General features: G+C 40.5%; 1 protein-coding gene across 1 annotated transcript in view; it reads left to right on the forward strand.

The window, feature by feature from the left end:
- Positions 1-14,991, forward strand: part of ACLY (ATP citrate lyase) — a gene marked incomplete at its 5' end in the record, with an annotated part of 1,378,630 nt that overhangs the window by 197,568 nt on the left and 1,166,071 nt on the right.

Below are 14,991 nucleotides of genomic sequence, written 5' to 3' on the forward strand. Positions count from 1 at the left end.
AAAATGCTGAAAAACACACAACACACACACACATGCTGTTAAGTTTTGCATCTACACATTTGCAAAGGTTGTTAGAGAGGTGACAACCATTATTTTGTAACAAATCGGAGTGCTTGGATTCATTTGTTGTTTTGCTCAAAGTGGCTGATCAGTTTATTAATGGTCTTAACCATAGCAACATACTGAATCAGTGTAGTTTCATTTTTTTTTACTGTTTAAAGATTGTGGGTGAGTGCAGGTATGGTTATTTTGTACCATATATGAATAGTAGATGCATCTGTTGGGTCAAAACATTTTAGCTGTGTATCCTCAGAAATGGAAGGATGAACGTTTCAGGTTACCCCTTTTCAGTCACACCTTGGGCAGCAGAGGATATATATCACTCTTACAAAGTAGTCATAGATTGAGAACAGACTGGTGAAGTCAGTGATGGCGAACCTTTTGGGTTCCATGTGTCAGAAAAACGAAAAATGACTAACTTGACTCTGGTCTCGTGTCACCCCCCCCCCCCCCCAAAACAAACAAAAAATACTGAAGAATGTAATGGGATAGAGCGAAGCAAGTAAAAATAAAATAGAATGAAGTAGTCCCAAATAATTGTAAATGTCGCCAAGTATTTAAAACACCACAAATGTATTCTATAATGAATGTACATTGGATAAGCGCTTTCACTGTAGTAGCTTCCTCAGATCCTTCTCATATCAAATAAGCATAAATCCAATTATATATAGCAAATAAAAACAATTAACCTATCAAATAACAATCACGCCTTAAAGGGAGAAGGAAGAAAAACACATTTAAACAAAAACTTATATAAATGACATTTAAAATATATACAAAAATATATAAAAATATATAGAGACATAATGTGTATGCTTATGCATGTGCATGACATAATACAGATTTCATCTCACATTCCTACGTTGTCTCAACTTGGGTTTTATAGAGGCTTTTTCATTCAGCCCTGACCCCCTATCGGCTCTTAAAAGAACTATCCATTCACTTTCTTTGCTTTCCGTGAGGGTCCTGATATCACCTCCCCTCCTATTCGGGATTAAAATCTCGAGAATCCTAAATGAGAACCTATGGGTATTCCCAAATAGGGCTACATGTTTAGCCAATGCATTGTGAGGTGAACATTTCCTAATGTGGTATACATGTTCTCGAATTCTGTCTCTAAGTGTGCGATTGGTCTTACCCACATAAAAAGATGAGCAAGACTGGCACAACGCTAAATACACCACATTAGAGCTCATGCAGTCAGCATCTACATTAGTTCTAAATGTGGTCTGTAAATCAGGATGAAAGAAGCTAGTATTCGTATCAATAAAAGAGCAAAAATTACAATGGCCACAAGGCTTTGTGTGACCAGTTGTTCTAAAACTTGTCTCCGATCTAGAAAAACAAAGCATTCTTTTCAAATTGTTCTTATTTCTAAATAAAAAGTGGGGTGCATCTCCCACTATCTCCCTCAGATCACTATCTTACCTGTAAGATATCCCAATGTTTAGCAATAATTTCCTTAACCTCAAAGTGATCAGAAGAAAATAAGGTAGAAAACTTAACATGACATTCAGTACTTTTATCTTTTGTCATCTCAATGACACTGGATGGTCCAAAATATGGTGTTGCTACTGTAGGACGTAATTTATAAGCTTCTTCTATATATGAGTTTACCTCATTGATCTTGTACCCCCTACATACTAATCTCCCTCTTAAATCCTCTAGTTCTGTAGCAAAGCCACTATCTGTGGGATTTAATCTAGAGGCTTTAATTACTTGGCCCTTCATAATGTTCTTAAAGACAAATGGTGGGTGCATACTTGATCTCATGAGTAATGAATTAGTGACAGGTTTTTCGGTATACCCCAGTGTTTATAAGTCCATTTGGTAGTCTTTCGATATAGAGATCTAGGAACTCTATTCTATGTGTTGAAAATTGCATCGTAAATTTAAAGCAGCTTGTCAAATTGTTCATAATCATGAACATAGATTGAAGTTCTGCTTCCGTCCCATTCCAAAGGACAAAAAGATTGACAAAACGTCGATAAAAAACATGTTTTCTGAACAGAGTCTCGGGGAATAATATATGTTCTTCTCAATATGCCAGGACCATATTGGCGTAGCTGTTGGCACACGGTGTGCCCATCGCTACGCCATCTAGCTGTCTATATATAGTGTCCTTAAACATAAATAGATTGTTCTCCAAGACTAACTCTAAAAAATGGACTATGAGATGTATCAAAACAATGGTGTAATCACTATGTTCCTTCAAGTACTCTGTTATATATGTAAGTCCTAACCCATTAGGAATGACTGTAAACAACGATTGCATATCGAAGGTGACAAAAAAAATGCATTGATAGTATCACGCTGCTTAATGCTTTCATATAATTCAATTAAGAACTGTTTAGAGTCCTTCAATACAAAAGCGTTATTATTCAGAACCCGTCTTAGATGTTTTTCTATGTAAACAGATAAGTGCTCAGTGATCCAACCATGGCCCGACACTATTGGTCTCATTGGTGGATCATGAGCATCCTTATGTATTTTTGGTAACCCATTTATAATGGGAATGACAGGTGTCTTGATAGTGAGTAGTCATAAAGATCTTTGTTTATTAACCTACTCTTAAAAATATCTAACAGTGTCACCAACATATCTGACAATATCTTGTACAGCTTCCATGGAGATGGCCTCATAATATATATAATTCAGCATACATTCCATGGAAGTAAAGTAATGTGGGGTGTCCATCACTACAACATGACCACCCTTGTCAGCAGGCCTAATTACAATAGTGACATCATTCTGTAACTTCTTGAGGCTATTTCTTTCATTATAAGTGAGGTTATCCCTCATTCTAGGTCTATCATTTATACAGCAGTTGTTATAATATTTATGTATATCATCCTCTGTCAATTTTAAAATGCTTCTAAAAGAGGGTGATGTATGGGTACAAAATCACTTAAATTTTTAAAAGAGAACTGTCTCATATCAGTTAGCTCATTATCCACCCCTTTATACAAATACTTCAACATGACATTCCTACAAAATATTTTTAAGTCTATGATGGTATCAACCAATCTGCTCTTACTCCTTGGTATAAAATTAAGCCCTTTGTTCAACAATTTAACATCATCAGGAGTTAATGTGGCGCTGGATAGATTATATACTAGTGTTTGTTGGTCCACATTTTCTTCAAAGTGTGATGGGGTTGTAATTCCCCTGAGAACTTCCTCTTCTGTCTGTTCCTGCTCATAGATCGCGTCCTCTGCGGACCTTTCTCTATTCGAATTGGCAGGGGAAAAGAGATATCAGGGTTTGTGTTGGCCATATTAGTCGATGTTTCTGTATGACCCTTAAATATCTTGGGTCTAACTACTGCCTCAGATCCCTGCTTAGATATGGCAGATTTAGCAGCTTTATCCCTGATAAACTGTATCTCCGGGTATAAATTAATATCAGATTGCATACTAGGATGCACTAAATGAATGACATCTGTAGAGTCAGTTTTTGAACATGCTGACTGAACAGAGTCACATTTAGTAACTTCATTAACTAGTAATTTGTCCTTCATTGGACTCCGCTTATCATTGGACTTAATTATAACATGACTCATTTCCGAGTGGTCAGAATTCATAGTGATAATGCCTTCACTCATATCAACATTCACATTATCTATGTCAGTATTAGAAGTTGTTAAAACCTTATCAAATTTTGAATTCATGTTATGTCGTACTGTAGGTATATGTTCACCATCAACATTACTTACACTCTCAGTATTAACATTTAAAATATTATGTCCATTCCTGGGCCACACAAAGACGTGATCCAGTTTAAAATCATTTATATCCCTAACAGCCTTATGTCGTTGCTGTTGAAATAATTTCCGTTCAAAAGCAGAGACGCCATCTAAAAGGTTCTCAAATAGTGGCTCCACAATGGTAACGGAATATTCTCTGTAAATTAATTGTTGTATCTTATTGATATTATCAGTTAAGGCAGTTTCTTCAGGTAGAAAAAAGTCTATGAGGAGCTGTAGATATTTACGGCTTACCGCAATGTTAAGCTGCTGCCATTTCGCTAACAACTCTGGGTATTCACGTCCTTGACTCAGCATATTAAAGACACGTAACCCATGAGGTATGATTTTCTTATTTAAACCAAACTGAAAGTGTATTCGTTGTGCCTGAAGGCATTTCAATTTCAGAAAGTCCTTCTCCATTTCTTCGAACAGTTTGTGTAGCCTTTCCAAATCATCCGTCGTATTAGTGGCGACATCAGTGATTGTCAGGCTCTCAAAGTGCAAGGAAGCACTTTTTGAGTCCTTAAGATATTGTTGAAACCTTTTCTGAAGGACGTCATTCCCTCGGTCTTCACCTCTAGGGGTATAGTCCAGCTCAATGTCAGCCATCACAAAAATAAATACTCGCTCCTGATAGCAGCAATAAAAATCAAAATAATAAATATGAATACGTAAAAAAACCACTGCTGAATCAGGTAAACGCTACTATCCCAAGAGTTCAAATAACAAATTACTGAAGAATGTAATGGGATAGAGCGAAGCAAGTAAAAATAAAATAGAATGAAGTAGTCCCAAATAATTGTCGATGTCGCCAAGTATTTAAAACACCACAAATTTATTCTATAATGAATGTACATCGGATAAGCGCTTTCACTGTAGTAGCTTCCTCCGATCCTTCTCAAATCAAATAAGCATAAATCCAATTATATATAGCAAATAAAAACAATTAACCTATCAAATAACAATCACGCCTTAAAGGGAGAAGGAAGAAAAACACATTTAAACAAAAACTTATATAAATGACATTTAAAATATATACAAAAATATATAAAAATATATAGAGACATAATGTATATGCTTATGCATTTGCATGACATAATACAGATTTAATCTCACATTCCTACGTTGTCTCAACTTGGGTTTTATAGAGGCTTTTTCATTCAGCCCTGACCCACTATCGGCTCTTAAAAGAACTATCCATTCACTTTCTTTGCTTTCCGTGAGGGTCCTGATATCACCTGCCCTCCTATTTGGGATTAAAATCTCGAGAGCAATTTGAAAAGAATGCTTTGTTTTTCTAGATCTGAGACAAGTTTTAGAACAACTGGTCACACAAAGCCTTGTGGCCATTGTAATTTTTGCTCTTTTATTGATACAAATACTAGCTTCTTTCATCCTGATTTACAGACCACATTTAGAACTAATGTAGATGCTGACTGCATGAGCTCTAATGTGGTGTACTTAGTGTTGTGCCAGTCTTGCTCATCTTTTTATGTGGGCAAGACCAGTTGCACACTTAGAGACAGAATTCGAGAACATGTATACCACATTAGGAAATGTTCACCTCACAATGCATTGGTTAAACATGTAGCCCTATTGGGGAATACCCATAGGTTCTCATTTAGGATTCTCGAGATTTTAATCCCGAATAGGAGGGGAGGTGATATCAGGACCCTCACGGAAAGCAAAGAAAGTGAATGGATGGTTCTTTTAAGAGCCGATAGGGGGTCAGGGCTGAATGAAAAAGCCTCTGTAAAACCCAAGTTGAGACAACGTAGGAATGTGAGATGAAATCTGTATTATGTCATGCAAATGCATAAGCATATACATTATGTCTCTATATATATTTTTATATATTTATATATTTTTGTATATATTTTAAATGTCATTTATATAAGTTTTTGTTTAAATGTGTTTTTCTTCCTTCTCCCTTTAAGGCGTGATTGTTATTTGATAGGTTAATTGTTTTTATTTGCTATATATAATTGGATTTATGCTTATTTAATTTGAGAAGGATCTGAGGAAGCTACTACAGTGAAAGCGCTTATCCGATGTACATTCATTATAGAATAAATTTGTGGTGTTTTAAATACTTGGCGACATCTGCAATTATTTGGGACTACTTCATTCTATTTTATTTTTACTTGCTTCGCTCTATCCCATTACATTCTTCAGTAATTTGTTATTTGAACTCTTGGGATAGTAGCGTTTACCTGATTCAGCAGTGTTTTTTTTACGTATTCAAAAAAAATTAAATAAGTAAATAAAACAGCATGGCTCTCTACATCCGGGATAAATCTCAACAGAATCAGGACAAATCTAGAAATGAGACATGGACAGGTTTAAACTATACTAGTACTATTAATTTGAGACACTGACAGAAAAAAAAAAACATGAATTAATATACGTTTTCTGAAGTAAAATTAGTCTATAAATGTAATCGTTGCCATTATTAAGTATAAAAAGTTGCCAGTTTTAGGAGGGATTAAGAGAGACAGTTGAGAGGAGTGTAAAACAGTACACTACTTGTCCTTTGAAGAAGTGTAACCACAAAGAGAAAACAGTGTCAGCACTGCCCTTTGCAGACTGTATCGAGACAGTGTACTGAAATAGTCTTTGAGGTTAATAACTTCCTTACCTCTGCAGTAGTATTGTTGAACTGGCTCCTGGTACAAAGTAATTCAATGCACTTCACATAAGCAACAAATGCAAAAGCAGTTTCTTTGGTAACTTGTGTGTTGTTGAACCCTGGTGTGTCACACAAAATGTCATGGCATGTCACCTTTGACACCTGTCATAGGTTCGCAATCACTGGGCTAAGTGGTGGGCCGACGAGTAATGACCTAGATGTTAGAAACCTTTTTGGGAACAGTAAGCAGATAAACCATACAGTCGGTCTACTCTTGGGGCAGGGCTACAATGGTTTGCAACAGCGAAAGCTAGGAACTTATTTACATGCAGTGTGACAGCTTGAGCACTAAGCACATATGTTTTCTGTTGTGCTTAGTAGAACATAGACTGATAGTAGTCTTTATCCAAAAAAATTCAAGACCTTGTAGTAAGATATGTTTGCTGGCAACCTGTTTGCCTTTCTGCCATATTCATTGCTGCCTGAACCTGAAGCTGTAAAGTTAGTTTGCTTTCAAAGTGGAAGAGCCTTTTATCATTGTGCATAGCCAAAAATGCCAAGTGAGCCAGCTTAGGAGAAAGAATGGAATAGCTAGATTGAAGGTGTGACTGGCAACCCAGGATATCAGCAGGCCTGAAAACATTGGAAAACTTTTGAGCAGATTACTAGGCTGCATCAGGTGTACAGCGGAGCATTTGGTTAATGACAGTCAGGTACATTAATGACTGAGCTTCCATATTGCGGTAGAGCAGTGACTGTAGTATCTTAGCAGTGTAAGGAATTAAAAAGAAGTCAGCCGCACACTTTTTATTTACAGTTTATGCCTGGCCATACTTTGTTAGTGACTTAGCTTTGACTTCTGACTGGTGAGCATAGGTGCTGGAGGATCTAGCCAAGGGGATTGGTTTAAATGATTTAAGATTTGCAGTCCCGTGGTTTGGCATGGTTGGCATCCACTTAATGCCTAACATCTAGTGGAAATTGGGAGAAAGTCATTATAATGGCAGTTTATCAGCTGTTGTGTTAAACAGGTAGTGATAGATGTATCCTGTACCACTCTTGGACAAATTGATAGATTCTAGTTTTAGATGTTTCCCATTTGGTATTAGCCTACAGTACACCTAATTAGTGTCTTGTCGGGATTGTATACATTTATCATTTCTTTACCAGGTATGTTGGTTGTGTGTGAACCCTTTTCAGCTGCAAATCTGTTCTACATAGGTAAGTAGTTATTTCCGTGTATCTAAATATCTGTGCATCTGTGTCTACTTATATTTGTATGCGTTATATATGTGTGTGTGTGTGTGTGTGTGTATGTGTGTGTGTGTGTTTACATTTATTTATTTATTTCAGTTTGATAACCAGGGAAGTTCATTGCGCCATGAAGAGCCTGTTTTCAGTGGAGGCCTGGGGAGAAAAGCTCCAATGGCAGTTACAAACACACAAATTTATACAATCATTTTTATATTCAGAGAAATACAGCATAAAAATAAAATAAATGTGATAACATAAACTTGGCACAGAAAAGTGAGAATACAGGTGAAGGGTTTTTTTTTTTTTTTTTCTTTTAAACAAGTTGTACAGTTCATGTAAGAGAGTAAAGGTAGGTGCAGTAGATGACTGTCCAGTAAGGTTATAATGGAGTGTTGTAATAGGTAAGTGAGGGTACGTGAAGTAGGTGTAGCAGAGGATGAAGAAGTGAGTGGCTAGAGGGGGGAGTTATGTTGGAGAGTGGGATGGGCATATCCATTTTGTAGAAAGGTGGGAGAACAAGAGAGATTTGAATTTGGCATGATCAGGAGTGTTGCGATGGGTGGGAGGAAGAGAGTTCCATAGTTTAGAAATGGAGCAGGAAAGCAGGAGGTGGCCAGGGGGGTGTGAGGGTTTGTAGATTTGTATGAAGATTTGGTTTTCTGATCTGAGTAAGCGGTTAGGAACGTAAGTGGTTAATGTGGTAGAGAGAGAGGGGCAGCTGGAAGGTTTGTAGATAAGGTTGTGTGGGCAGTTGGTGAGTTTTAAGCAAGGTCAAGCAAATTGGGCAGTTTGAGGCATTCTAAGGTGTGGAGAGATTGGCAGTGGTGGGAGGAGTTTTTTGACTTGATAGCAAATTTGCTTATTTTATTGTAGCACGATTCAAGTTTGGTTTGTAGGCCGAGTTGGAGATTGTTTAGAAGAGGAGCGCCGTACATAAGAGGGGAGAAAGTAGGAGGAAGCTAGGGTTTTCCTGGTGGAGGGAGAGAGGTAGCAGTTGTGTTTGCATAGGAGTCCTAGCTTTTGGTGTTTTTTTGATGGTGGATTGGATATAGGTGTCACATTTTAGAGGTGGTTCAATGATGACACCAAGAGTTTGGTATTTGATACAATTTCAATGGGGATATTATCGTTACTGAGTATCGAGAAAGAGTTTTGTCGATTGGGGAGTTTCTGGGGGGGGGGGGATCATTAATTTAGTTTGATTAGCATTTAGGGCAAGGTGGTTGTTTTATCATCCACAATTATGTTTTAGAGAAGGCTGATTGAGTTTTTAGAAGTAGGTCGGAGGGGGAGTAAACTGATCAAGATGATTATTGAATCATCCGCCTGTTGGATTATTGAGGAGTCAGAGATGGTGCAGTGAAAGTTGTTAATGAATATATTGAAGAGTAGCAGTCCTAGAACTGAACCTTGTGGCACCCTGGTGGGGATGTGCAGAAAGGAGGAAGTTGAGGATTTCCACTGAATGGCTTGTTGACATTCAGAGAGGTAGCTTGAAAACTAGGCTAGGGTGGAGGTGCAGAGGTTGAGAGATGAGAGCTGAGTAAAGAGTAAATGGTGGGAGAAGGTGTCCAAAGTTTTGAATAGGTCAAAGAAACAGGGAAGATGCGGGTTTACCAGTGTCACATGCTATGTTTATGGTTTCGAGGAAGGATAAGAGAGCAGTCCTGGTACTGTGGCCAGGGTGGAAGCCGTGTTGAGTAGGGGTGAGAAGGTTAGGAGTCCGATATGACTTGAGTTTGGATACATTTCTCCAGGATTTTTGAAAGTGGGGAAAGGATGGCTATAGGTCTGAAATTGAATATGTCTGTGTCTTTGCCTCCTTTGTGAAGTGGGCTGATATATGCATGGTGCCAGATGGAAGGGACATAGGCTTCATGGATGAATCTGTTGATTAAGATGAAAATGGGGAAGGCAATACTGTCAGCAGATATTTTTATGAAGGTTGTTGGGATATTATCAGGCGCATTTCTGCTAGGTTTTAGATGGAGGGGTATTTTTTTATTGTACTTGTAGGTCTGGGTTTAAGGCTGAAGGGGGAGGAGGGGTGTAAGAGGTCAGTGGGGTTGGGGGGCTGGAGGAGTTGGGGTGGGGGGGTCAGGGAAAGAGGAGGACAATTTAGCTGTGCCATCTATTAAGAAGTTGAATTGAGTGGCAGTATACAGTTCAGTAAGGTTCAGGTTGGGGCAGGGGGTCTCTTTATTACCCAGGTGGAGGAGGGAGGAGATTGTGTCCCAGAATTTCCTAGGGTTGGTTGAGTGTTTGGCTTGAAGTGCGGACTAGTATACCTTACAGTCTCTGTTTATTAATTTTTTTTTTACAGAGTTTCAGTAGAGTTTGTTTTTTTATATTGTTTCCAAATTATATCTCTTGTAGCATGGTAAGTTTGGATGTCCTTCAAGGATGCATCTGCAGTCATAACAAATGGGTTGTCCTGTCGTCAGGCAGCCCTTCGGTCGGCCGGATTCCAAAGTCTGGGTCTGGCCTCGGCTGGTGTCGCACTTCACCCGACGTCATCTCTGCTGGTCTTCGGGTATAAAGGCATCAGCCGACGCCATTTTCCTCAGTCTTTCTTGCCGCGTGGCGCCCGAAGCAGAAGCTGTTCGCAAGTGCCGGTCGGTCAGATCCAGAGATTACTACTACCGAATACTACTTCGAAGACTTCTAAAAGCTAAGTACCCCGTTGGGGACTCTTTCTTGCCTCAGCCGATGTCAGAAAAAGTAAATAACTGTTTAACTTGTGGGAAACAAATACCTCATAAAGATTTCCACTCTTACTGCTTACCTTGTTTAGGCCCAGACCACGACGTAGCAGCCTGTTTAGCCTGTGCTTCCTTCAACCGACGAACGCTTAGGCGTCGGTCGGAGTTCGCTGAACAGTTTTTCGGCTCAGATTTTACGTACATTATGCCGTCAGATCCTGCGACTTCTCAAATTGTTAAAAAACGCAAAGAAAAAGACCGACACTCGCGGTCCGCGGTTTCGGCCGAAACCACGGTTAAGCAAACCACGAGTGTCTCGGTTTCGGCCGAAACCGAGCAAACGGGTCAATCTTCAGCCGAATCCATTACTACTACCGAGGCTCCTGCTACCCTAGTTGAATCGGCCTCTGAAGTTTTGCCTACTAATGTGGTTCCTATAGAATTATCAGACACCATCCCTTTGGATGTCTCTACCCCAGCACGTGGTGCTGCTAGGCCTCCTGCAGCCATGTCTATTAAGGCCTTTGCCAGGGCTAAAGCAGACAAAACTGCTAAATCGGTGCCTGTTAAGCCCCCCTCACACAGGCCCAGTTCCAGTTCTCAAATGCTTACTCTGGCAGAGGACCTCATCTCTTTAATAAGGGGATCCCAATCTCACCCAGACAGGGCCTCTCAGCCTCCAGAAAAGAGACCTAGAGCAGAGGCCCCAGAGCCAGTGTCCTCAGATGATTCTTCTGATGATTCAGACATTACAGACCATCCAGAAGCTCCTTCTTCTACTTATGAAGATTCCGATGCTGAAGAATCTATTCCATCTGCCTCTCCACCAGAGGAATTTTCCTTTGGGGAAACCTTACATGCCATGAGAGAGCAATTCCAATGGCAGGGACAAGATTTCTCAGATTCAAGAAAAAGGCTTAGGACCTTTCTACACTTACCGCAACATAGGCCCTTAGCTATACCTCCAGTTCTGCCTGTTGTGGATGATGCATTTAATGATGTTTGCACTGCTCCTGATACTTTACCTCCAGCCCCTGCCAAACCAGATAGGTTTTACAGGGTACCGGACACTCATCACCACCTGTACAAGGCCCCACTTGCAGATCCTGAGACTATCTCCCAGGGGCCTAAGGCAGTAGCCGACCTCAGCAAAAACCCTCTCCCTTCTGAAAGGGAATCCAGGTCCTTAGAGAGATGGGGTAAAAAGTTTACACCTCTGCTACTCTCTCAGCTAGAGCTTTGAACTGTCAGTTTCATATGATCCAATACCAAGAGTTTATGCTTGATCAGTTAACTAAGAAACTGTCCTCTGATGACTCCTTAGATAAGAAATATGTTTTAGAAATGGTGAATAACATTCAGCAGGTTAGTAACCATTCTTTAAAATGTGGCTATGATGCACTGGAGGCTTCATTTAGATCAGCCATGACTGGCACAGTTATAAGAAGGCATGCATGGTTGAAAGAACAGGTCTTGCGGATCATGTTAAAAGCAAAGCTGTTAGATGCTCCTATGGATAAGGCCAGTCTATTTGGTTCTCCTGCTCAGCAAGTAATGAAGAAAATGGAAGAGAAGGCAAAATCTGTACAAACAGTTAAAGATTTCTTACAGGTTCAGCCCCCAAGGTTTAGCAGGAACTGGCCTTCCAAAAATTGGTCCTTTCCAGACTCCTCTAAATCTCAGAGAGGCAGGAATAGACGTTCCAGAGGCAGAAATCAATCCAGAGGAGGTGCCTACAGAGGACGCCAGTGGCAAGGCAATAACCAGCGAGGCACAGACACAACCACTGCCACTGCAACAGGACAATCACAGTGACTTGGCTCTGACACCGCCTACCAGGGAACAAATAGCAGCACCCTTAGGCGGAAAGTTAGCCTTATTTTCAAAAATTGGCACTATATCACAAAAGACAAGTGGATTTTGCAGACCATAGACCAAGGCTACAGGTTTCACTTCCACACCTTACCAGTAAAAAGAGGAATGCCAAACCTACCTCCAAATCAGAAAACAGAAGCTCTAAAGCAGATAGCTCAATTAACAAAGATGAGAGCTGTGGAAAGAGTACCACCAACAGAACAGGGCAAAGGATTCTACTCCAGACTCTTCCTAGTACCAAGAAAAGAGAAAAGTTGGAGACCTATTCTCGACCTGTCCGCCTTAAACACATTCATTATTGTCCCAAAATTCAAAATGCTGACCCAACAGCAACTTCTTCCCATGCTGGGCAAGGAGTGTTGGCTGGTAACTCTAGATCTCAAGGAGGCATACCTGCACGTCCCCATACGACCAAATTGCAGAAGATACCTCAGATTTCTTGCAGGATCAGAGCATTATCAATTCTCAGCATTGCCCTTTGGCTTATCTACTGCGCCCAGAGTATTCACAAAATGCCTGGCATCAGTAATCGCTCATTGCAGGCTACAGGGAATCCAAATTTATCCATACCTGGACGACTGCCTGATACAAGCGGACAACAAAAGCAAACTGACAAAAGACTTACAAAGAGTCATTTGCTTACTACAAGCCCTGGGATACACAGTCAATTTAAAAAGTCAAGACTAATACCATCCCAAACAAAAACATTCTTGGGTGCAGAATTGGACACAGTAAAACAAATGGCATTCCTAACTGCAGAAAAACAAGAACAACTCCCTCATTACTTCTTGGCATTAACAAAGCAGAACAAACTAACAGCAAGGAAAGTACTGCAGGCCTTGGGCTTCATGGCATCATGCATAATCCTGGTCCCCCATGCCAGATTGCATATGAGAAAACTACAGTGGTACCTAAAGAATTTATGGTCTCGACACAGGCACAGCTTAGAAACCGAATTACCACTAATCCCATGCCTGAAACAAGAGTTCCTATGGTGGGCTCAAGCATGCCAGACAAACCCAGGCTTGCCCTTCCACAACTTTCAAGCAAGCCAAACCATCACAACGGACGCCTCAGACCTAGGTTGGGGGGCCCACATGCTGGACAAATGCATACAAGGATTATGGACCCCAGATCAACTGCACCTGCACATAAATCAAAAAGAAATGCTGGCAGTAAAACTAGCAATCCAGAATTTCAGACCATTCCTCAAAGAAGGCCATTTGATGATAAGGACAGACAACACCACAGTCATGTGGTACATCAACAAACAGGGAGGCACTCATTCATACCCCCTATGCCGAATGACTCTGGACCTATGGAATATGGCTCTGAGCTACAACATTCAGTTACAGGCAATATTTGTACCGGGAAAAGAAAACATCCTAGCAGACATGTTAAGCAGAACTACCTCGGATGCTCACGAATGGATGCTACACCTGGACATCTTCAAGGCCATCACACAGAAATGGGGAATGCCACAAATAGACCTATTCGCATCCCCACTCCATCACCAGCTCAAGAAATTCTGCACAAGGACATACCACCCACTTGCATGGAAGGTGGACTCTCTATCCTTCAGTTGGAAAGGCCTGACAGCATATGCATTCCCACCTCTTCCTTTGATGCACAAGATACTACTGAAAATCAAAGAGGAGCGTCCAAGGATAATTCTGATAGCTCCAAATTGGCCAAGACAACACTGGTATCCATTGCTGAGGAGCATGTCACAGGGGAGAACATGGACACTACCCCTGATGCCTTTGATGTTAACTCAGAACGACTACAACATCATGCATCCAAATCTAAAATCTCTGCAACTAACTGCCTGGAACATTACATAACAGCAACTAACCCAGATTTATCCCAAAGGGTTAAAGACATTATCCTGGAGGCCCGCAGACCTTCTACAAGAAGGAACTATGCAGGGAAATGGAAAAGGTTTGTCATTTGGAGCACTGAAAGAGGAAAAGATGTGTCAAAGATAGATATTGCCAACATCCTGGAGTATTTGGCAGAGCTTCTCCATACAGGCCTGTCCTATTCCTCCATCAAGATACATGCATCAGCTATTTCTGCAGAATACAGCTTGATCCCCTGTCTTCTCACATCCTCTACTCAGGCAGTTCCTCAGCGGAATCAAGAATGTAAAACCTCCTAGGAAACCACCATTACCAGCATGGGACTTGAACTTTGTGCTAGAAAAATTGACACTCCCTCCATTCGAACCAGCAGCAACAGCAGATCTTCAACACCTATCCTGGAAAACTGCTTTCCTACTGGCAATTACTTCAGCAAGAAGGGTTTCGGAACTACAGGCCTTAATGGCAGTACAACCCTTCCTAATCTTCCATCAAGATAGAGTATCCATGAGAACTAATCCAACATTTATGCCTAAGGTGGTATCCAGAGTGTCTCTAAACCAGGCAATCCACCTACCTACCTTCTTTCCCAATCCACAGAACAGGGGGGAAAGACTGCTGCATACCTTGGATGTACATAGACAGTTGCGCTACTACCTGGACAGAACCAAGGGCAATAGAAAACTGACCAGCTTCTAGTGGCCTATGCAACAGGAAGGGAAGGAAAAGCAATTTCCAAACAGACAATTTCCAAGCGGATAGGAAATTGCATCAGATTCTGTTACTCCTACCATGGAAAACCAATTCCACAGAACATAAGACCTCACTCTACAAGGGCTACAGCCACTACCACAGCTTTCT

Source organism: Protopterus annectens, chromosome 13.part0 (assembly GCF_019279795.1).
Source record: "Protopterus annectens isolate FY-2018-M chromosome 13.part0, PAN1.0, whole genome shotgun sequence".
NCBI lineage: Eukaryota > Metazoa > Chordata > Ceratodontiformes > Protopteridae > Protopterus > Protopterus annectens.